Here is a 25,347-nt window from a genome sequence, read left to right on the forward strand (position 1 = left end):
ATTGAAGTTGTGTGTTTCGAATGCTAACTGTTGTTAATGATGACTTTAGGCCACATAAACTATTGCATATCACTTATTTAATTCGTGTCAAGTTAATACAGGGTAAGAATGTTTAGTTTTACTTGAATATTATAAACAGCGTAGTATCAGCGATAGTGATCTGGTGATCTAAGAAAATACTGAGAACAAACTAGCGCTTTATCTGTTAGTTGCTCGAAAGAAACTAACTCCTGCAGTCCAGTTACTTCTATAAAATCAAATTCCTGCTAAATAGCTTTTAATTGGGTATATTCGAAATGGTGCATGAGAATAAATCTACTAGTCTATAATGAATAATATTCAGCAATGAATATTTTTTCATTGAATATATAGTTACAGCAAAACCTTCATTCAAATAACATTCGACAGTTTAGGGACCGTGCATAAACAACGTAGACCAAAATTTAGAACTTTTAACACCCCCCCCCCCCCCTTCCTTTCACTCTCTTAAACTTTCCCAAATACCCCCTCCCCCTCTAATAGTCTACGTAGACTGTTCCTTTTCACAAAACATGGACATTTTGTTAACTTTATTTTCGGTGACATCATTATCTGAATGTTATTATTTGCTTGAGAAAATTCATGAACACGACTGACAAAAAATATCCAGTAACATTTTAACCAAGTGTTCCGAGAAAGCTTCGAAATAGTGTTACCAAAAAACATAATCGGTCAGTAGTGTTAACCTTTCGTGAATATCGTCGAAAATATCGTGACACTACTGAGCCTAGCAATAAGGTTATTTAGTCTTTGTTGAGCAATAGTCAACTTACATTGGGTGTGTTATATGGTATGTTTATTATACTAGGTTGTATTGTATACAAAGGTAAAGAACAAAATAATGTAATAGATAGGTCAATCAATACATGTTATGACAATACGTTACATCTTCCTGGTTTAGTAATATTGTAATTCATTTACTCTCAAAGGTTTCACTGTACTTCCCGAACGAGTTACTGTTGGCGTCACTGTTTCATCTCACCTGGAACAACCGTTGAACTAGAGCGATGAACTTGGATCCTTATTGATACTGGTTTCGGCTGCTACTATACTTCGATTTGCGTCGTAGTCTTTGCCCGATGGTTGTACAATGTCTTGTAGAGTATCTTCAAACTGATCATTCTCACGTAATTTGCGCAAGTGATGAACATTCCTCTTTAAGGTTCTCTCTCCGTCAGTTATTAAGTACGAACGATTTGCATCAAGTTACTTCACTATAGTTCCAGGTGTCCATCTTCGCGACGATTGGTCCTGTATAAGAACATTTTCGTGTTCAGCAAACTGTTGTGGTTGTATGCTTCCTCTGTCCGTGAAATCTTTCTGAATCACTCGTTCGCGCTCTAAGAGTTGTTGCACGTTTACCGCAACCCTGGGTCTCAGTGCTTCCAATGTCATCGGCATATTCGATCGTACAAAACGTCCCATAAGTCTTTCGCTATGTGATGGTATCGAGTTGCTACGCGGTGTATTCTCTGTCTCTAATACTTGGGGAATACCGTGTACTGAGAACCATTCTTTTAGTTGCTTAATGATGGTTTTAGATGCTTAATAGGTTTCATACACCATGGATATTTCTTTTAATAACAGAGAAACACTTCTGTTTGACTTATCATTTAAGAATGCATCCTTTTATTTAAATCAATCACTTATTTATATCCTATCCTCTACTAACTTAGCTAAGTGAGTTTTTTAGTATGGATTACTAAAAATCCAGGAGGAGGAGTTAGAACGCACAGCGTAAATCTGATTTAACCAATGGCATTCGTAGTAACGTCTCGGCCATTGTATGATTTGAGTACGAGAGAGTGAGTAATGTTTCTAGACAAGTGTGCGAGTGTGATACAGAGAGAAGAGGCCAAGCTGCTCTTCCGTTGGTAGCACTAGCTCCAGTTGTTGCGCGTATTCCTCTGCAGTACGAATGCTACGTAGCTGCTCGAGATTGAATCCCGGCGTTCCTGTGCGACGAGTATTGTGCACCGTCGATAGTTTTGAGCGCATACAAACAGCGACAAGGTAGTAGTCAGAATCAATATTGCCACTGCGGTAGTTGCGGACATTGATGACGTCGGAGAAGAATCGCCTGTCGATGAGAACGTGGTCGATTTGATTTTCGGTATGTTGATCAGGTGATCTCCAGGTGGCTTTGTGGATATCTTTGCGGGGGAAGAAGGTGCTTCGAACTACCATTCCTCGGGAGGCTGCAAAGTTTACGCATCGTTGACCGTTGTCATTTGTTACCGCGAGCAGGCTCTCCAGCCCAATCACGGGTCTGTACATTGCCTCCCGGCCTACCTGAGCATTCATGTCGCCGATGACGAGTTTTACATCCCGCCGTGGGCAGCTGTCGTAGGTTTGTTCCAGCTGCGCGTAGAATGCTTCCTTCTCGTCATCGGGTCTCGTCTCATGTGGGCAGTGCACGTTGATGATGCTGTAATTGAAGAAACGGCCCTTGATCTTCAATACGCACATTCTATCACTGATTGGCAGCCACCCGATCACGCGCTGGCGCATCTTGCCCAACACTAAAAATCCCGTTCCTAGAACGTTGGTTGTGCCGTAGCTCTTGTAAAAGGTAGCCGCTCGATGCCCACTTTTCCACACCTTCTGTCCGTCCAACAAAGTTCCTGCAGTGCTACGACATCGAAGCCGCGGATTGGAAGCTCATCATGCAGCATTCGGTCGTATCCTGAGAAGCCAAGCGATTTGCAGTTCCATGTGCTAAGCTTCCAATCGTAGTCATTATTTCGTCGCTCAGGTGTTTGCTGATTATACCGAGTCGTATTTATATCCTGATTATTCGTAACATATGTTTTCCGGGCGGCTTGTTAGGCCTGCACCAACCTCCTGTCTCGCCGGAGGGCCATCGTGTCAGCACTGTTTAGAGTCCCACACTGACACAAGGACGGTAATCAGCCGCTCCTGACATGGAGAACAGACGCTGTTTCGAGCCGCCCCAACATGGGAACAGACGCTCGGGTAGGCTCGCTCTCTGTTTTTTTTTTTTTTTTTTTACAAGGTGAAATGCATTTACGCACGGAGTGTGGGACTCTCCACAGGACTACCCAACTGTTGATTGGAACTACCCACTACAACACCTTGGATCTCCAACCCTACCTCCCCGGCACCACCGCTAGGTATTACTTCGGGGTGGAAGGCTATTGGTGCTCACAGCACCCTTCCCAGATTTATGCAGAATGGGGATCAGCATCCTGCTCTCAAGGGATCGACCAGTTGGATGACGAGGTCGGTCCAGTGATGCCGGCTGGAGGGTAACTTCCGGTTCACTGGCGCCTCGACGACCCAAAACTGATGCTACGTCGCGGAACTACTCGACTAGTCTCCGCCAAAAGATCTAGTCTACACCGACGGAGGGTTCCCCGACGAGGGAAGTCCTCCCGAACCGACGCTTACGGTACGCGTCTACGACTCGACCGAAAGGATGCCTAAGTCGATCCAATGATTCCGGTTGGAGCGTGACTTCCGGTTCACTGGCTCGCTCTCTGTAAAGAGAAGGCAAGCCCCCCCTTCCCTGTCAGCATACGACCAAGGTCCCACCGGGGTTGGTTACCCGATCTTTCCTATGGTTACTCGTATCCCAGCCGGCACCGCGGGAGGTAGGGATAGGAGTTACTGGACAAGTTCCTAAGAACCACATTGTGGCCTGAATTGCGCATTGTCCAGTCGTTTACCAACCACATGTTGGATATCCTCCCTTTAAATAGAACCATTTGCTGACGATTAGTCAGATACGACTCAAGCCATTTGAGTGGTTCAGGACCAGTTCCTATTTTTTGTAGTTTGAATTATAACATAGGTATATCAATGCGACCAAATGCTTTGCTGAAGCCAGTATAGAGAGCTTCCATGTATTCATAGCAGCCAGTGAGTAATTAACAAATTCCAGTAAATTTGTATTAGTCGAGTGACCCCTAAAATCCATGTTGCTATAAGTGATTCTATTTTTAACTTGATAAAACATTTTTTCATTGATTATCGCTTCAAAAAGTTTAGGAATGGAGGAGATAATTGCAATTCCTCGATAATTATACACATCTGATTTTTTCCACTTTTGTAAATCGGTCCCAAATAGGACTCCTTCCATAATTCAGGGAAAATACCGGTCATGAGTGATTTATTGAAAAGCCAAAACAAGGGATATATAATTTATTTATTTATTATTTAAGATCGGTCTTTGATTTGAAATAAACGAGAAAAATGTTTTGATGAATGAATTATTTTTAAAATTTATAAACGTTTCAAAACAATCAATTGAGCATATTTCTGCTGCTGAATTTTGTTGTTGTTGTTTTCATCCTCTCCTATCTTCAAACGAAGCTTCAAATCACTTTATTGAAAAAATGTTTAAATTGCGTCCACAGTGTATAACACAACACTTCCCCGCATAGCGTTTTGGCTACCTGGGCAGCCATGGCCACCAGACGGCTACCAAAATTGATTCAGTGACGGTTGTCGAATCCAATTTGACAAAACAAAGTCGCCTGTATCTAAGTTAGCCGAGCGTTTTCATCTTCTCACCTTCGCTGAAAATGTCAGATTTCAATGTGGAAAAATCCTGGTGGATACGGTTGTATCGTTTGAGTTGTACATCTGGCAGCGGTGAGGCAGTCGGTCACCAGAATGTCTGCCAGCCATATTTTTCCAGCTGGCAGCGTTTAGTCAGCCATCTGGCAGCCATGCGTATGCGGGTCATTCTCCTCATCCCACTTGTACCCGGCGGGCAGATTCCCCTCAGACGACTGGCTATGTCTGCCAGCCAAAATTCCGGCAAAAGTCTGGCAGCAATGCAACAACCATATCCGGCACAGAATTTCGCCTAGCGGTTAATACGGGTATCTTTCTGTCGGATTCTTGCCGTACAAGATTGGCAGAACCGTTTTGAATCGGTTCTACATTTTTAGCGGCTTGGTTTTATTTTTTCAATAAAAATTACATATGAAAGGCAATTAGTTATTGCCCTTCATATTTACTAATTATGGAAACTGTTATTGTCAAACATACCCATATTTCAATTTTATTTACCTCGTCTCAAGATTCGTTTTTTGTATGTACATGCCGGATTGACGAATATCAAATGAAGTCGAATAAAAAAAAGAAAAAAAAGTGGAGGGAAATAAACAAGACACGTACGGCAAGATAATGACGCAATTTCGCCTGGACAATTTTTACAGCAGCCGGAATGCAGCAAGCCTTCTGACGGTTGCCAGAATTCATCACTAGCGGGATAAAGTAAATACAATTTCGAATTAACACTAATTCAACAAATATATTTTGGTAACACTTTGATTCACTTACAGGTTTGTTGCTGATTTCAATTACACAGTGCTGTCTCTCCTGTGTAAATTTCAAATTTGCTATACGTTGGAAACACTACTGCCACCTAGTCGACCGTTCGGCGCGATCTTTCTAAACGTTCCACTACGTTCTACTCCTGCTTGCTATATAAATATTCCAACTACAATAATTTAACTTATCACACGATTTCCCGAAGTATTATCACACGATTTCCCTAAGTATTATCACACGATTTCCCTAAGTGTTTAGGACAACTTTGTTCCCATGTTGCATAAACCACACGACAATTCGATCGGAATAAAACAAAAATAAACCTGTCATTTTAACCAATAGCAAAACAAAAATCTAGCGTAAAGTGAATGTTGCACCCAAAATTGTGGCTCAAGTGAAAGCGCCATCCAAATCGTGGTTGCACCTCATGTCGATCGTGGTGACATCTGCAAGTGTTCGCCACGCTGATTGAGCAAATTTTACACACAGTTCATATGTGAGCCTGTATATCTGTTATCTGTGACTGAGTATTTTGAAAAAAGCTATATTTGCCAAAATTTCGTGCCTTGCCATCAATTTGTTTTTAGCATCATTTTCCCGATATATAAGAGGGAAGGATAGAAAGGAAATGGTAAGGGTTGGACTAGGAGGATGAGAAAAATTGACGGAACAAAAACACATAAAAGCAGAAGTAAATTCTGCACCCCTAAGGGATGCTGAACAATCTGCTGGGGATCACATTTAGTGAAAGCAGAAGTAAATTCTGAACCTCTACGAGGTCCCGAACAGTCTGCTGTAAAACCTATTTAGGTTTGTTACTATGTGCGTTCTTTCTGATGAACGATGCACAGTTAATAAATCCTCCAACCCCCGAGAGGATTTAGAGATTTTACAACAGCGACACCATTCTGCACTCCCGGAAGAATGCAGAACGATTCACAGTATGTAAGAGCAGAAGTAAATTCGGTACCCCATAAAGGATGCTAAACAATCTGCTAAACCCTATTTAAGATGAATACAGAAAGGATTCATTCACTCCAGGAAGAACGATGAACCCTTCAGACTATAACTCCTTACCACATTGGGTGAGAAACGAGAGAATTGTAGCTCTGCATACACAGACTCAACCATGTATGGAGAACCAAAAACCCTGATACGTAGTTGCGTCAATGCAGGACAGTTACATATCAGATGATATGAAGTACAATAATCGCATTCACACTAATCACACGAATAATACTCAGCACGCTGAATAGTAGCCATGTGGTAATTGAGTTTGCAATGTCCAGTCAGAGCTCTGACCAGAATACTGCAATGATGCTTGGAAAAATGCAGTAGATAATTTGACATTTTCAGATTTAAATCTGGTATAAATGCTTTGTCTGAGCGCAAATTTGCAAGCTGCGCCTGTAGCTGGCATGTTTGGATGCACTCCAAGAATGAATCTTGTGCTTTATCCAACTGGTTGAAAATGATAAAGCTGGTTCAGGACCAACGAAATCATTCGTTTCATCAGCTCAAGCCAACTCATCAGCCCATTCATTTCCAGCAATACCAAAATGGCTGGGTACCCATAAAAAGTGAACAGCACTTGAAATGCTGAGGTCTTCAATTTGAGTTCGACATGCGATCAATAGATTCGACCGTGAATCATTCGAACTCAGTGATTTTATGACTGCCTGACTGTCGGAACAAAAATAAATTCGTTTACCACAGATTCTCTGCTGAAGTGCCGATTGTATTCCATACAGAATCGCGTAGATTTCTGCTTGGAACACAGTACAATATCTACCAAGTGAATGAGACTGCTCTAGCCCTATTTCACGACAGTAGACACCAGCATCAGCACGACCATTGAACAGAGAACCGTCCGTATAACAAACTATGTGTTCATCAAGTTGTCGTTACAAACAACCAGACAACCATTCCTCACGAAGAGGATAGCTCATAAGTCGGATGTTAAGTATCCTTAACAAACCATCAGTTGGTAAACGACTGGTCAATGCGCAATTCAGGCCCCAGTGTGGTTCTTAGCCTCTTGTCCAGTAACTCCTATCCCTACCTCCCCGCGGTGCCGGCTGGGGTACGAGCAACCATAGGAAAGATCGGGTAACCAACCCCGGTGGGACTTTGGTCGTATACTGACAGGGAAGGGGTCCTCTTTAGAGGATATCGGAGCGTCTGTACTCCATGTTAGGATCGGCTTCAAACAGCGTCTGTTTTGGTATCCAGCGGCTGAGCATGAAATGCTGCATCCCGTCCAGCTAAATCGAAAATGGCAACCCCACCAACGGGACCTAGTGCTAGTTGGGACGTTAAACAGAGCAAGCAGGATGATCCTCCGGCGAGACAGGGGTTGGCGTAGGCCTAATAAGCCGCCCATAAAACACTAATTACAAACAATACAGGAGAGAATACGACCCGGAACTATCGGCATACACCCACGCGACGAAATAAGGACTACGATTGGAAACTTGGAACATGGAACTGCAAGTCGCTAGGTTTCGCAGGCTGGGACAGGATAATATAAGACGAACTAAATCCTCGCAGCTTCGACGTCGTAGCGCTGCAGGAGCTTTGTTGGATGGGAATGTGTTGCGAACCATCTTCGGCGGAGTGCGGATGGAAGACGGTACGTGGAGAAGGCGAATGAACCATGAACTGCACCAGTTGCTGGAAGGACCAACCCTCGTCCAAACGGCCAAGGTCGGGCAGTTACGGTGGGCCGGGCATGTTGTTAGAATGTCGGAGAACAACCCGGTTAAAATGATTCTCGATAATGATCCGACCGATATAAGTAGAAGAGGCGCGCAGCGGGCAAGATGGATCGATCAAATTGAGGACGACCTGCGGACCCTTCGCAGCTACCGAGGCTGGCGGCGAACAGCCATGAACCGAGTTGAATGGAGACGCCTCCTGTATACAGCAGAGACCCGCGTGGTCTACGACTGAAAGAGTAAGAGTAAGAGTAACAAACTATCAGCGACTAGGTTCCATAAAAGTGTGGATAGTACTCCAACTTGAAGACACCCACAGACACTCAGCTTTTTAAACTCTGCTTGCCGAAGGGATGAACAAAGAAGTCGATTGCTAAGCATTGCGTGTATCCAATTTGTGATACTGGAAGGTTTACCATGACCACGGACTGCTTCCAGAATTTAATTGAAAGACACGTTATCAAAGGCACCTTTAATATCGAGGAAAACTCCCAAGCAAGATTGCTTTTGTGAGAAAGCTTTTTCAATGTTGTACACAACATCATGTAACAGGGTTGTAGTGGACTTTCCACCCTGGTAAGCATGTTGCATTCCATGTAGCGGATGCACGTCCAAACTAACATTCCTGATATAGTGAACGACTATCCGTTCCACTGTTTTAAGGAGAAATGAGCTAAGACTGATAGGGTTGAAACTTGTCGCTTCCTCATAAGTTTTGCGACAGCCTTTGGGAATAAATTTGACAATTATTTCCTGCCAAGCTCTTGAAATATATCCAGTCGTAAGACTAAAAGTAAGTATTTTCTTCAAAACATGTTTGAAATGTTCATACCCTTTCTTCAATAACACTGGGAAAACTCCATCCTTTCCAGGAGACTTGTACGGAGCAAAACTCTCAACTGCCTATTTGACCGATTCAATCGTCACAACGCTTCGAGCAAGGGCCCAAGAATCGTAACTACCTGAAAAGTCTCGGGAAGAGCTGTCGGTGATGGCTCCATACATCCTGGAAAGTGAGTGTGAGACAAGTGCTCAGCATCTGAAGTTCTTAAGAAACTGACAATAAAGTCCTTAGACTTCGAAACTAACTTATTTAACCTGTTAGCATCTTTGAGACTAGAATCATTTGTGCAAAGGCTTTTCCAACCACTTAGCTCACACGATCGAAGAGCATTTTTGTAAGCCGTTCGAGCCGACACGAATGCCCCCGACCCATCTCTGCTTCGGTGGTTCCAAGCTCTTCTGCAATTTCCTTAGTCTAGCAAGTTCAGCATTCCACCAAGGAGTTCCTCTAGTAGCTCGCACAATCCGAAGTGGATAAGGCTCTTCATATGCTGCAATTATGAGTGAGATTGTCTCGTCTACAACATTTTTCAAATCAATTGGGGTTTCAATTGTTGGTTGGTACCCGTAAAATCTAGTCGCCAAGCCCTTTGCATAGAGGTCCCAGTTTGTAGACAATTCACCAACTTTGATAGAATTCAGAGTAGAGAGGTACGTCGAAAACCTCCTCTCTACCGGATCTCGCAAAAGTTTGACGGTTTCCTGCATTGACTATGTGCAGGTTTGTACTGCTCACAAATTCCATCATATCAGAGTCTCTCGAGTTTATATCTGTGCTGCCCCAAATGATATAGTGAGCATTGATGTCACTGCTGATTATAATCGGTAAATCACTTTTGCAGCAGCATGATACAATTTTTTTGAAGTCATCGCTTGGCGAAGGTTGGTTATGCGGTAAATATGCCGAACAATAGACATATTTCCTGTCTCTGCCATCAATAGTCATACCAACTGTGACAGCACAAATATCCTGAGTTGTGAGCTCCGATATTAGAAAAACATCGATAGCACTATTTGCAAGTATGCATGGTGGAGACATTTCACGTGGACTAGTCATACCGTTCTTGTTGAAGGCAACAAAGACTGGGTTTAACAATTTTACAACGTAGAAGTTCTCCTTTTGGAAATATGGTTCTTGAATCAAAGCTATAGAAGCTTTACCTTCTTGAAGAAGTCTGGATAGATTCATTGGATGTTTTTAAAATTTTTAATCATTTAAATCTCACGAGTTGGGAAGAATGAAATCGTCCAGAGCTTCGCTTAATACAAAAAGGGAAAACCCCAAAATATTCTGTTCACGACTGCATTGCTTAACCTCCTGCAGCCATTCAGCCATCGGCACGGAAATACACCTTGACTTAGGAGATCCTATTTTAGTGGCCTTTTACGACATGGAACAGGAAACCATTGGATTAATTCTTGGTAGAAAATAATTCCGCCGGATGCCACACGGCTTATCTGTTTGATGGACTTATACCAACGGTACAGGTGGACCGTAGTGTTATTCTTAGCAAGTTGGAAAACCGCTACCGACACTACACGGCTGTCTAGGTTGCTCAGAGAGGAAAGTTGACATTGATGATCAACTTCCATGGTTGGCCGAGCAGCCGACGAACTGGGTTAAACTCACTCAAATTTTGAAAAAAATATTTTGATAGCTTCGTCCCATAACTCAAAAATGAGTAGATATTTGGTAACTCAAGTTTAGAGTACGTTCACTCTTTATGAATTTGAGTGTTGTGTCACTCAATTGTGAGTTTTGTTCAATGAGGTTGCTAACTCATGGTTTGAGCTGCGATCACTCAAATTCATAAACTGGAAAAATATATCAAAATTTGGATTTGATGGATTTGAGTAAAATTTTCTCAGGCCATGAGTTCTCTTGTATTGATTCATACATTAGAATATGCGTTCAGTTTTACAACATTTTAGTGAAAAAATACTTCTTGTAGTTCAGTGCGTTCAGCACGGAATATTCTTATCGAATTTAAGAATGCAAGAATACGTCGTTTTTCATTGCCGTTTCTAGATCCGGTTTGAATCTATGAATCTGAATTAGTAATTATTGGTTTCAATTATGCTAAGCGAGTAATCAAACTTAGAATATCAAAATCGGTGTTGAATCACTTTTTTGCACTTCCCATTCAAAAGAAAGAATGACTTTGTGTATGAAGAATTAACAAAGAATTTCTTTATTTTGATTGCAAAGAGCTCAAATTTTTAGTTGAACTCACTCAGATTAAAAATATATATGTATTTTCTTATTTTGAGTAAAACATACTCACATTTTGACAGCTCGTCACATAACTCAAAAATGAGTAGACAGCTTGTAACTCAAGTTTAGAGTACGTACGTTTTATGAATTTTAGTTGTGTGTCACTCAATTTTGAGTGAGTTCAATGATGGTGTAAATTACACTTTGTATCACGATACAATACGTAATATAATTACTGTTTTATCTTTTTGCCTTTCTTATATAGAAAGGTTATGCAATAACGTAAAAAACCAACTAGCGAAAATTGGCCCGGAGGGCCAAGTGTCATACACCATTCGACTCAATTCATCGAGCTGAGCAATGTCTGTGTGTGTTGTTTTGTTACCAGGTGAAATACCTTATGTACTTTCCCAGCTCACGCGCTCGGTAGTTGTCAAGTTACCGCTATTGTGAACTAGAGAGTGGGACTGGCTGAACCTTACCCACTAAAACACCTTGGACATCTTGCCTCGATCTCCCCAGAACTAAGCTAAGCTCAATACTTCGGGGGAGGCTGTGCTCATGCACTTCTTCGTTTGGGAGAAAATGAGCTCCTGCGTTTCTCTCTTTATCAATCTCGATCCACCTTGGGCGCCTCGACGACCCAATGCCGCTACGTCGCGCCACACTACTCGACTGATCCCCGACGATGGATCTAGCCTACATCGACGGAGAGTTTCCCCTTTTACGTTACGCTTGACACCCGAAGGAGTGCCGAGGTCGGCTCCGCGATTCCGGTTGGAGCATGGCTTCCGGTTCGCTGATGCCTCGACGACTCGAATCGGTGTTGTGGCGTCTACTCGACTAGTCCCCGGTGATGGATCTAGACTACACCGACGGAGAGTTCCCCGGCGAAAGAGGCTCTCCCGACACCGAGTCCCCTGTTACACCACACGGGACACACGAGAGAGTACCGAGGTCGGTCCGGCGATTCCAGTTGGAGCATAGCTTCTGGTTCGCTGGCACCCCGACGACACAAGTCGGTGTTGTGGTGTCTATTCGACTAGTCCCCGCCGAAGGACCTAGCCTACCGCGACTTCCCCGACTCTGGAAGTTCTCTCGAAACTGACGTTTTCGATACCCGTATACGACCCGACCGAAAGGATGCCAAGGTCGGTCCAGTGGCTCCGGTTGGGAGATGGCGCCCGGTTCCACGACGATCCTTACGATGCTATGACGTGGTCTACTCATCTTGTCCCCGACGACGGATCAAGACTACACCGACGAAGGAAGTTCTCTCGATCCGACGCTTACTCGCTGATCCCTTCTCCATATTCGCTGCAACTCCGAGAGTATCTGTGCTACCACTTTGTTTACTGCATTCCACGTGCCTTCTTCACGACACATTTCCTCAGATATATTATCCACCCTTAGGGCAGGCATTTCCCTACGTACTTTCGCAAACCGGGGACAATCGAAAATGACATGTTGAGGTGTTTCTTCAACATACTCACACTCCGGACAAAATGGAGACGCGGCGTGACCACAACGATGCAGATACTTCCGGAAACAACCATGGCCAGATAGAAACTGCGTTAGGTAGAAGTTTACCTCTCCGTGTTGACTATTCATCCACGGCGACAAATGTGGAATGAGCCGGTGAGTGCATCTACCTTTCTCCGTACTGTCCCACTCCTGCTGCCACTTCGCCATCGAATCGATTCGAACCATCGTTCGCACGTTTCTGGTGGTTCTACGCTGACCTCTGAAGTGCAAAGCATACACTTCTGTTTTTGCATGCAGTCTCTCGCAACATGACCCAACCCTCCACATTTCCAGCACATTTTATATCTGTCGGGGCCTTTACAAGCTCCTGCTCGATGTCCAAAGTCCAAAGACCATCCAATCGTTATTTTACCTACCTCCAATGCTTTGTTAGCAGCAATTGTTGGTAGATGAATCAACGCGGTCTGTGTGCCACTATATGCTTTCCTTAGACGGATCATAATTTGCACGTCTCCCAGGTTGCACTGTGTCTTAAGTGCACCGCTTAGCTCCTCTGCTGAGGTGACCTCATCTAGGTCCTTGCATACAATCATCGTTTCCGGGCATAAAGCTTTCACTTCCACTCCTTCACCCAACGATTTAGCCAAGAGCTCCTTCATGGTCGAGCTGTCGACCGTAGGGTCCTTTTTCAACTCGAAAAGCATTTCTCCTTTTTGCGTGCGCCTTGCTCTCGTCACGTTCTCACCGAGATTCTTCAGCTCCGGGTCCTCTCTGACCTTCCTGAGGATTGCTGCGTACGTCATAGTCTCGTTAGCCTTGACGAGAACTGCGTCCCCTTTTGGTGTCCTTTGACGAGGCACAGACTTTTCTTTCTCCTTCTGCTCCAATTTTCTCCGCTCCTTTCGCTTTTGCTGACTCTTTTTTTTCTTTGTTTTCCGGCCAGCAACAGAATTCCATCCTTCCTTTTGCTCAGCCGCCTCCTCAGCGGAGTTCTCGTCCAAGCGTATGGGTCTCTTGGATCCACCTGGTCTCTCGTCTCCTGGAGATGTTCTTGGCCTCTTTGAAGTAATAGAAACAGAGACATTATCTACCCCAGCAACCCCCTCTTTCCCTTGTTTCGTTGAGCTCACCGGAGCTGCACTGGTGCCTCCCTGCTTCAGAGAACGCGTGCTAGCGGCAACTTTAGCGGATGTTAATGTAAGTTCCGCTGTGTTTCCTTGTTCTACTATCGTTTCGTACTCTTTGACGACCGATACTACCGCCTTCCACATTCTGTGAACCATCTCTTTAATTTCTTTGTGGATGTTGTTCCTTGCGTCCTCGAAACTATGGAGCTCATCCACTAAACTTTTCGCTTCTAGTACTCTCGGCTTCTGCATTGTTTTGTTCAACACATTCTGCTTTGGCTGGTGCATCTGTTGCTGCTACACATGGACCAATAAGTTCCGAGACTAAAGCAGAGATGGCGCTCGTAGTAAACCAGTAACCACGTCTTTCTAGAGTACTAACCTTTGCTTGAAACGGGTCAAAATTTTAAGTCGATCCGACCAGAAACAGCTGAGTTATCGAGGTTGGAGTAAGATCGTTTTGTAGTTTGTTTAAAAAATGGAAGAAGCTGAAATTCGTGTTTTGATTAAACATTGTTTTTTAATGGGTAAAAACACCTTGCAAGCGAAACAATGGATTGAAAAATGTTATCCGGACTCTTGTCCATCAAAAGCAACGATTTGTCGGTGATTCGCCGAGTTTAAACGTGGTCGTACCGACACAAATGACGCAGAACGCTCGGGTAGACCTGTGGAAGCCGTTACACCGGAAAATGTGAGTGAAGTGACAAAAATTATAATGAAAGATCGTAAAGTGAAGCTCCGTGAGATTGTTGAGATGACACAGATATCATATGGCAGTGTATTTACTATCCTTCATGAAAAATTGAGCATGAAAAAGGTATTTTCCAAGTGGGTGCCTCGATTGCTTTCGATGGAACAAAAACAGCAACGACTCGATGATTCAGAAAGCAGTTTATCGAGAAAAAAAAAAACGATGGAACCATTTTATCACCCTAAAAGGTAATTATGTTGATGAATAAAAAAAAATTTTGCATTGATCCATGTGTTAGCTGCCTTCTGTGATCCCATGGTTATCTATGCAAGTAGTGAGGCCATGCTAGGGTTGACACGGCCCCTCATGAGAACCGTGTTCAAAGCCGGATCGATGTAAGTCGGGAATGTTACATCCGAGCCTAGTACTCATCACGTTTGATATACAGGTATCGAACGTATCAGAAGGCCTGCCACGGTTTTACCGGGACGGAGGCAGCCGTACTGTTATCCTACTCGCCATTTCAAGTCGATATCACCCTTCCTTACTGAGGGAGCAGAACAGCACGACTGTCAGCCCAAAGTCGTCATATCCTATCCATGAACTGAAAAAATCCTGTCCGTTGATGTTCGCCGTAACCAGTATACCATAATCAGGATTTCACTGATATTAATCCTGATGTGCCGATGGGCACTCCCGCAGGGCTTCTGTGCTTTGAGCGGCACACGGTCGCTTAGGAAGGGCTTGCCTGCGGATACATGCAGCTTTTTATAGAAGTTCAAAGCCCCACAACTCGCAGTTGCCGAGGGAGGGGTCGTCAAGCCCTTGGACAAAGTTCTGCTGCCCCAGTGCGTGTGTGTGTGTGTTTTTTATTTACAAGGTGAAATATTTTATGTACTTTCCCAGCTCACGCGCTCGGTAGTTGTCAAGCTACCGCTATTGTGAACCAGCGAGTGGGACTGGCTGAACCTTACCCACTAAAACACCTTGGACATCTTGCCTCGATCCCCCCGGAACTAAGCTAAGCTCAGTACTTCGGGGGAGGCTGTGCTCATGCACTTCTTCGTTTTGGAGAAAATGCGCTCCTGCGTTTCTCTCTTTATCAATCTCGATCCACCTTCGGCGCCCGACGATGACCTCGACGACGCGCCACACTACTTGCCTGATCCCCGACGATGGATCTATCCTACACTGACGGAAAGTTTCACCTTTTACGCCACGATTCCGGTTGGAGCATGGCTTCCGGTTCGCTGATGCCCCGACGACTCGAATCGGTGTTGTGGCGTCTACTCGACTAGTCCCCGGTGATGGATCTATCATACACCGACAGAGAGTTCCCCGACGATGGAAGTTCTCCCGAAACCGACGCTTTCGATATCCGTCCACGGCCCGACCGTAAGGATGCCTGGGTCGATCCAATGATGCCGGTTGGAGGATGGCTTCCGGTTCACTGGTGCCCTGACTATCTTAACGGTGCTACGCCACGATCTACTCGTCTAATCCCCGATGAAAGATCTAGACTACACCGACGGAGAGTTCCTCGGCGAAAGAGGCTCTCCCGACACCGAGTCCCCTGTTACACCACACGCGACACACGAGAGAGTGTCGAGGTCGGTCTGGCGATTCCAGTTGGAGCATAGCTTCTGGTTCGCTGGCGCCCCGACGACACAAGTCGGTGTTGTGGTGGCTACTCGACTAGTCCCCGCCGAAGGATCTAGCCTACCGCGACAGAGAGTTCCCCGACGCTGGGAGTTCTCTCGAAACCGACGTTTTCGATACCCGTATACGACCCGACGCTTACTCGCTGATCCCTTCTCCATATTCGCTCCCTTCTACATATTGCATAAATCATCGTTTCCGGGCATAAAGCTTTCACTTCCGCTCCTTCATCCAACGATTTAGCCAAGAGCTCCTTCATGGTCGAGCTGTCGACCGTAGGGTCCTTTTTCAACTCGAAAAGCATTTCTCCTTTTTGCTTGCGCCTTGCTCTCGCCACGTTCTCACCAAGATTCTTCAGCTCCGGGTCCTCTGACCTTCCTGAGGATTGCTGCGTACGTCATAGTCTCGTTAGCCTTGACGAGAACTGCGCCCCTTTTTGGTGTCCTTTGACGAGGCACAGACTTTTCTTTCTCCTTCTGCTCCGATTTTCTCCGCTCCTTTCGCTTTTGCTGACTCATTTTTTTTCTTTGTTTTCCGGCCAGCAACAGAATTCCATCCTTCCTTTTGCTCAGCCGCCTCCTCAGCGGAGTTCTCGTCCAAGTGTATGGGGCTCTTGGATCCACCTGGTCTCTCGTCTCCTGGAGATGTTCTTGGCCTCTTTGAAGTAATAGAAACAGAGACATTATCCACCCCAGCAACCCCCTCTTTCCCTTGTTTCGTTGAGCTCACCGGAGCTGCACTGGTGCCTCCCTGCTTCAGAGAACGCGTGATAGCGGCAACTTTAGCGGATGTTAATGTAAGTTCCGCTGTGTTTCCTTGTTCTACTATCGTTTCGTACTCTTTGACGGCCGATACTACCGCCTTTCACATTCTGTGAACCATCTCTTTAATTTCTTTGTTGATGTTGTTCTTTGCGTCCACGAAACTATGGAGCTCATCCACTAAACTTTTCGCTTCTAGTACTCTCAGCTTCTGCATTGTTTTGTTCAACACATTCTGCTTTGGATGGTGCATCTGTTGCTGCTGCTGTGACTGCTGCTGCAACTTCTGTTGCTCCTTCTCACGAGACTGGTGCCCATGTTGGTTTTGCAGGAGCGGAGATCTTGATAAATCGCCTTTGGCGAACGGATTCATGGTTCCAACTTCCTTTTGATTAGTGCTCTCTTCCATTTTCCAGGGTCCCCCCTTCGGACCGCTATCTCCACCCGAAGTAACTAGTTGCCTTCTGTGATCCCATGGTTATCTATGCAAGCAGTGAGGCCATGCTAGGGTTGACACGGCCCCTCATGAGAACCGTGTTCAGAGCCGGATCGGCGTAAGTCGGGAATATTACATCCGAGCCTAGTACTCATCTTTGTTTGATGTACGGGTATCGAACGTATCCGAAGGCCTGCCACGGTTTTACCAGGACGAAGGCAGCCGTACTGTTATCCTACTCGCCATTTCAGGTTGATATCACCCTTCCTTGCTGAGGGAGCAGAACAGCACGACTGTCAGCTCAAAGTCGTCATATCCTATCCATAAACCGAAAAAATCCTGTCCGTTGATGTTCGCCGTAACCAGTATACCATAATCAGGATTTCACTGATATTAATCCTGATGTGCCGATGGGCCCTCCCGCAGGGCTTGTGTGTTTGAGCGGCACACGGTCGCTTGCCTGCGGATACATGCAGCTTTTTATAGAAGTTCAACAGAGCCCACTGCCAAACCCCACCACATCCTAGACAAGCCCCACAACTCGCAGTTGCCGAGGGAGGGGTCGTCAAGCCCTTGGACAAAGTCCCTGCTGCCCCATGTGTGTGTGTGTGTGTGAGTGTTTGTGTATGTGTGTATGTAAATAATCTCATTTGGTTTTTTCGGAGATGGGTAAACCGATTTTGACAAACTTAGATTCAAATGAAAGGTCTTTCGGTCTCATATGGAATTCCTGAATTTCATCTGGATCCGACTTCCGGTTCCGGAGTTTTATAGTAAAGTGTGTTCAATATTGTACACCGTTACTTAAACCGGCGAAACAAAAAACGCAAACAAATTTCTAAACTGGTCTAAAAACAACACAAATCAATAGTCACTATCAGTAGGCAACTAAACAAACCGATTTCGGCTATTCTGGCTCCCGGTATCCGGTTCCGGAAGTACAGGAAATAGTGGTCATATATACCAAAATGGATTTCACTCACTTTTCTCAGCAATGGTTTGACCGGTTCCAACAAACTTGATTCAAATGAAAGGTCTTCCGGTTTCATATGGAATTCCTGAATTTCATGTGGATCCGACTTTCGGTTCCGGAGTTATAGGGTAAGTGTGTTCAATATAGTTCACTGTCACTTAAACCGGCGAAACAAAACACGTAAATAATTTTCTAAACTGGTCTCAAAACTACACAAATCGATTGTCATCATCAGTAGGCAACTAAACAAACCGATTGCGGCTATCCTGGTTCCCGGTATACGGTTCCGGAAGTACCGGAAATAGTGGTCATATATACCAAAATGGATTTCACTCACTTTTCTCGGCAATGGTTTGACCGGTTTTCACAAACTTAAATGCAAATGAAAGGTGTTCCGGTCCCATACGGAATTACTGAATTTCATCCGGATCCGACTTCCGGTTAAGGAGTTATAGGGTAAAGTGTATTCAATATCGTACACCGTCACTTAAACTGGCGAAACAAAAACCGTAAAAAATGTTATAAACTGGACTCTAAATCGTTATTCTCAATCTTTGGGTCGATTGAAAGGTCTTATGGTCCTACCAAAAATTACTGCATATTTTCGGATGCAACAAACATTTAAATCGTAATTTAGAGTGCGTACTAGTAGAGTTTGTATGTCATGTTAGTTGGTGGCCGTATGAACCGACTTTCATTATACCGGTTCTCGGGTTCCGGTGCCGGAAGTGCATATAATAGTGAATTCACTTCGTTTTATTAAGGATGACCCACGCAATCAAAGCAATGTTTGATTCTGTATGTTATACTAGTTAATGCGCAAACAATCTCTTGTTTTTTTTAAAATCGAAGAGAAAAATTTTGAATAGAATACCACCATATTATATGTACATGAGAAAGGCATCATTACACCACTATGTGGATTAAAACAGGTTTTTGATTTGTATTTTTGTGTATAATATATTCGCGTAAACACATCATGATGAACATAAAACACTAACTTGGCATATCTTTATTTTCAGATAGATCGCTTATTGCTCTAAGGCTTATACTTCGATGTATGGAAAAAATTTACCATGAATTAAAGAGGTGTTATGTGCTAGGTAAATTAAGTTAATTTATCTAATTATATGAATTTATAGTAAAACTTATATAACACATGGGCTGGAAAGTCCCGGGTCTAAAAAAGAGAACACGATTTTTTGGTTCAAAATTAACTTTATTCATCAACGTAATCTCCATCACGAGCAACGCAATAATTCCAGCTCCACTCTAACCTTGCAATACCAATTTTGTACAACGATTTATCTTTTGCCACAAAATAGGCCGCGAAAGATAAATCGTTCTACAAAATTTCTTACCGTTCGTGCGAAACATGAGCATATATGGCTTACTTAAATAGTAAAATGCATTCGAAGTTCAATTATTTTGTTTTTGGTTTTCTGAAATTTCAAACATTAAACTGAATTAAATTCAAATTGTTATTTTTATATGAATTCAAAACTTCGTTGGAAACATTATTCAGTTGTAGTTAGCGTTCCGATTCCAAATATTGTAGACGCGATTCCAAATATTGTAGATTCTTCTTGCATTTGATTGGAACCAAAGTGCTTGAAGAGCATCGCCTGTCGCTGATACGTTCTTTTGATATCTTTACGATGTCAGCTAACTCACGCAACTTCACTTAACTTCTATTATTCAACAATTTTGTGGATTTTCTGGTGTTACCGCCTCATTTGGACGCCCACTGCGTTCTGCATCACCGGTGTTTCTACGAAGTCAGTTTGACGTTTGAAGTCAGTAAACAAACGTTTTATTGTTGTTTCTGATGGAGCGGAATCTCCATAACACTTTCAAGCCATTGCTTCGCTTGAACGGTATTTTTTCCATAAAGAAGCAGTGTAGAATTAAAACACGAAATTGTTTTTGATCCATTGTCCTGAAAATAACAAAAGTAGCGCCACTCTTAGCATTATAATTCACAAAGTAATGAATAGAATATCATAAAATTTTAACAGCTGTTTTTTTGAAGGTTAGTATTATTAGGTCCGGGACTTTTCATCCCATGTGTTATGATGTGCATAATACAGTCTAATTAGAATCGTTGATATTTCTTTTTCAGATTAGTACATTGAACAGACATCAATACATGGTTTGAATCTAAAACAAACATTCAAATGAATAAAACATCGCGCACCTTATTATAAACGGCAATGTAGGAAACTTTATTTATTATGTCACTCACGTAGCCTTTAAAATATGTGCTGTTTTGTTCATAATTACCGATTGCTGTCTATGTATATATTATACTTATAATAAATTTCTGCTGAAGATAATCCATTTCCAAATCAACTTAAAAAGAACCATACACACTAAATTTCCTTTACCGAACTCAGCAATATTTTTACCGACTTTTACACGGCTGAACGCCCCGTAATCAGTTCAGTAGTTAAATTATTTTGTTTTTGGTTTTCTGAAATTTCAAACATTAAACTGAATTAAATTCAAATTGTTATTTTTATATGAATTCGAAACTTCGTCGAAAACATTATTCAGTTGTAGTTGGCGTTCCGATTCCAAATATTGTAGCCGCGATTCCAAATATTGTAGATTCTTCTTGCATTTGAATAGAACCAAAGGGCTTGAGGAGCATCGCCTGTCACTGATACAAAAGCCGAATATTTGGAAACTTTATTTCCGCCTGCGGAACATTTATAATTACTTTAATCATCATTGTGCTCAACTTATACTTACAATAATTAACTCGAAGATAATCGCATAACACGAGTAACAAATAACGAAGCATCTAGACATTGAATTTTGTTTAAAATTGACTCCAATTTACTCAATTTGATCAAATTCAAATAAAAATCAATATGATCGATCAGCACTATTTCTTTCAAATCTACTGAATTAATTCAAAGTGAAAACTGTTCGTTAAAAAATTACCAAGTTTTCGGAATATGTATTTTAGACAGCCGAATTTCGGTGAAAAGTTAAGCGGAATACGTCAATTTGAGTATACATAGCGGATAAATCGGTAATACCGATTAAAATGGAACGTGTGAAAATAGTGCAGTTATGCTTTGAAAATCATGGTAACTGGGCTTGCGATCAACTTGAAGAAGACGCCGATTTTTGCCAAAAAATCATCTTCTCGGATGAGGCACATTTTCATCTCGGCGGGTATGTTAATAAGCAAAATTGTCGCATCTGGGAGACGGAAAACCCGCACATTATCATGGAGAAGCCGATGCATCCTCAGAGAGTGACGGTTTAGCACAGACTAACAGACAGGACACTCAAATTAGATTCTTCAATCATTTTAACTGTCATTTCGAATATTCCTTTATTTGGGACAGTACTCACATGTGTCATGATGGCGCCACGCTACCCTATCAAAAACATCCTGTCTGTCATCTAGACTGTGTTTATTTTTTTCATTTACCAACAGAGTTGCCATTCATACAGAATTACCTGTAATGTATTGATATGTATTTGCATTTGTATGCGAATTTCATGAAGGATACAGAGTGCCTACCTCTCATCCTTCAACGCAATACAAAATCGAACCCGTTTAGTGGCAATATTTACTTGCTTCTGATCTGCCGCCACTTAATTTCGGGTGAAAATTACCAACACAATAAAAAATAGTCTAGATGAACAATGTTGAGAAAAATAAATGGTTACCTTCCAACATCGCTAAAAAGTTTCATATATTATTAACGTAATATAATAATTTACTGTGACGATTAATTTCCAAATATTATGATGAAATCAGGCATCCCTGCAAGCAGCTGATCGGTGTTGACAAACGAGGGGGAACCAACTAGTAAAAAACTTTTACATAACACAAGGGGTGTACCGATAGTAAATAGTTCGCGCCGTACAATATAGGTGGAACTAGTGCATCACGAAAAATTATTTTTATAAGAATTTACTCATACTGTCATGTCTGTTAGTCTGTGGGTTTAGTGCGGATTTTGGTCTGGCGGCATCATTGGGCCATGCTTTAAATTGCATTGTATCAACGAGTTTTTGTGTTCTACACTGAAATGAAAATCTTATTTATATTCATTAGATTTGTCATATGAATCATATGCCGAATATAATTCATAGAAATTATATAGAAACTTATAATTTTTATTTAATGTGTACGTCAAATCTAAATGGACGTTATCATAATGAAAGTTATAAAAATATTCCATATAATTTATATGGAAATCCGATGAAAGTCGTGAATCGTACTGCTTGAAGCTGAAGGAATAGTTGTGTCCTCGATATTCGTCAACTTCTCCAGACCATTTTTTTTCAGGAAGTTCCGCATCTCAATGTAATTTTAAATCGCTGAAAAAACAGCTCATCCAACTTCGTTCAAGGATATGCGTTAACGGACCATGGAATATATATCCGGTACGTTTCATTACTCTATCTGTATAGTAAGATTCATTTTTTTTTATTTTCAGTCTCGGGATCTCACCAAATACAAATAATAATACCCCTAGGTCACATACAAACGCATCTCCAATGTTTGGTTCATAGATTGAGCAAGTTAGCGTAGCCTAATTTACTGTTTGGAGTTGACAGAATAATCGTTAAGAAATATAAAGTATCTGGCAACGAAATCACGGAAGACCGTAGTTGCTACGACACGAATTTAATTTGTTTGTTTTTATTTAGGAGAATAAACTGTTTTTCGCCATGGTCGATTTGGACGAAGGATCTGAGATATTCCAAATGCTTCGATTGAATACAGCGCCAGTGTTAATTCAAAAGGAAAACCGAAACCGGCGGGTACTATGGATATATAGCTATTTCGGCGGAAGTGATCGACAAATAGATACAGGAGCGAACAGATATTCAAATACAAATATTCTACCCTCCGAATTATTCAACGACGGTGGCTGTTCTGATGCTAACCGCATTTGTTGGAGGATACTTGTACTTGCGACACAACAACTTGTAATGGTTTCGGGTCAAATGTGGAATCATATCAGAAATCCAACGTTTGTTCGCAAAGGCCAAAACGGCGGTATTAAACAGTATTTGTATTTGGTTTTATACCTCTTCGACCAGTAGAATAATTGCAAGCAAACCTCGTCAAAAATTGCTGTCTTGAAACGCTTTAGAAACCCCGAAAATATAATTCAATTTGTTTTTCTTTACATAGCTTCGATTCTAGTGTATTCAAATTTGTACAAAACCGTTTCGTTTCGGTACTGACCCGGATAATTGTGTTCACAAGTTTGGTATTTGAAAAAATGCGAAAAAATATTTGCGTTCATTCACTGAACTGTGTCGACTCGATATTGATCCAGATCGAGAAGGAGAAAATAGAGCGTCAAACACTTGGTCAAACACCTCCTGTGCTTGTTACATTGATTAGAAAACTGTACCCAACAACAATAGAAAGACAATTACACTTGAGAACAATTTCAAATAAAGTTCTGTAACACTAGACATGTAAGCAATTCATAAAACTTTATAACTTTTCCAAATTTAGCTTTCGGAAATTTTATCGAAAAAATCATCCACGATCTTGAAAAATTAAAAACCGTTGTTTATGAGCATAATAAACAGTCTCTATGGTGAATCATTTTTCAGTCATCAGAGTTGCCAGTTTTATATAAAATTCAATAAGGTACACCGTCACTCTGACAGTGTACACTGACAGTGTACCTCATGGCGAAAAATGTGTCCACGGAAATTCATCGGAGTACTCCGTATTATAATTTGTATTTGATCTCACTTCTCTTTCGCAATTATCATGCACTCAAAACAATAATCATATTATAGTTACGTGAAAAGTTATGTGAATATTTTCCACCCTACTTTTCACGTAGATTTTAATGGACTGACATTTAAAAGCTATTTAATGCATAATCCAGTATAAGTTACGTGTTTCATAGGTAAAATGTAATGTACTGTTCATATCACATTTATCTATCAGTTCATATTCAATTTAGATAGCAGAAAATTACTATTTTATATATTGGTTGAAGTCGAAAGGGTTTTTGATATAAATCTATGAAATGAAAAATGCCATGAAATATAAAACATTTATTTCAGAAAATTGTCATATAATTCCAATGGCTTAAAAAGCAACTAATAACGTCGTGGTATCACAAATCGACAAACCTTCAGAAATCGTTTATGTTGTCACTGTCATCCAACCGAAGCCGAAGTCAAGATCCAAGAACTCCCACAACACTACCGATGCAGACTGAAGTCGCATTACATGGTTCCAGTGTCGCTAGCTTCATACCGACGGCCTGTTTGAAGCATTCGGCAGGAGCGGGTAAACTTCCGGACTCACGCAGACACTCGGTCCAGTTGAACACATGGAAACTTTCATACTGGAATGGTCCGGTCGATGGAGTAATAAATTGTAATTAAATAACTTTTCTCGCAAATATTTACACTACTAACACTTCGAGGGGCACTGCTCGCCATTTTCAAAATCGAGTTTTTCACACTGGAAATTCACGTAGATTGTTTGACGTTTGGTCAATTCACGTAAACCTTATGTGATGACTATATTCATTTTAGGGGATGTTCATATAACATTCATTTTCGTCACGTAAAATATTCAATTTGACATTTGAAACCATTCTACGTGATTTTTCAAGTGAATCGAACGTGAATTTTTATTTGAGTGTGAGGTGCTCCCTTACCGAACGGAATACTACACTGAGCTAAATTTTCTTTTTCACATTATATGATATTCTAATGATTTTGCACTATTAGCATTTCCAATAAAAGTTACAAGATGTGTTCAACATCATGTCAAATATATGAGATAATCTCATGAAATATAAAACTCTTCTTAACGTTATTTTTATAGGATTTTCATATAACGAATGTAATTTCCAGTCTGAGTCAAATTTATTGGCGCGTCTTATAACCATTACTAGATATCCGCACAACATACATTGGAACAATTTATGAAGCGCATATTATATTCACTTCGAATTTATTTAGATAGGTTCATATATACTATATGACTAGTTTTATAAATTTTATATATATATATATATATATATATATATATATATATATATATATATATATATATATATATAACTTTCAATGGA

General features: G+C 41.8%; 1 protein-coding gene and 1 long non-coding RNA gene across 3 annotated transcripts in view; both read left to right on the plus strand.

Annotated features, from left to right (window-relative positions):
• The window catches only part of LOC131432126 (cAMP-dependent protein kinase catalytic subunit 1), a 44,154-nt gene extending 23,565 nt beyond the window's left edge, over positions 1–20,589 (plus strand). Inside the window, exons 2-3 of one of the 2 annotated variants that reach the window (XM_058598225.1) lie at positions 19,276–19,356; positions 20,376–20,589. The gene's annotated coding sequence lies outside the window, so the exon portion shown is untranslated. The remainder of the gene's footprint in view (positions 1–19,275; positions 19,357–20,375) is intronic. The other variant, XM_058598226.1, reaches the window with a different exon arrangement.
• A 1,858-nt stretch (positions 20,590–22,447) lies between these two features.
• On the plus strand, positions 22,448–22,914 carry LOC131432498 (uncharacterized). Its single transcript, XR_009229878.1, has 2 exons — positions 22,448–22,666; positions 22,720–22,914. It is a non-coding gene; the product is annotated as an uncharacterized LOC131432498 (long non-coding RNA).
• The last annotated feature ends 2,433 nt before the right edge of the window (positions 22,915–25,347 follow it).

The sequence above is a fragment of the Malaya genurostris genome, chromosome 2 (genome assembly GCF_030247185.1).
Source record: "Malaya genurostris strain Urasoe2022 chromosome 2, Malgen_1.1, whole genome shotgun sequence".
NCBI lineage: Eukaryota > Metazoa > Arthropoda > Insecta > Diptera > Culicidae > Malaya > Malaya genurostris.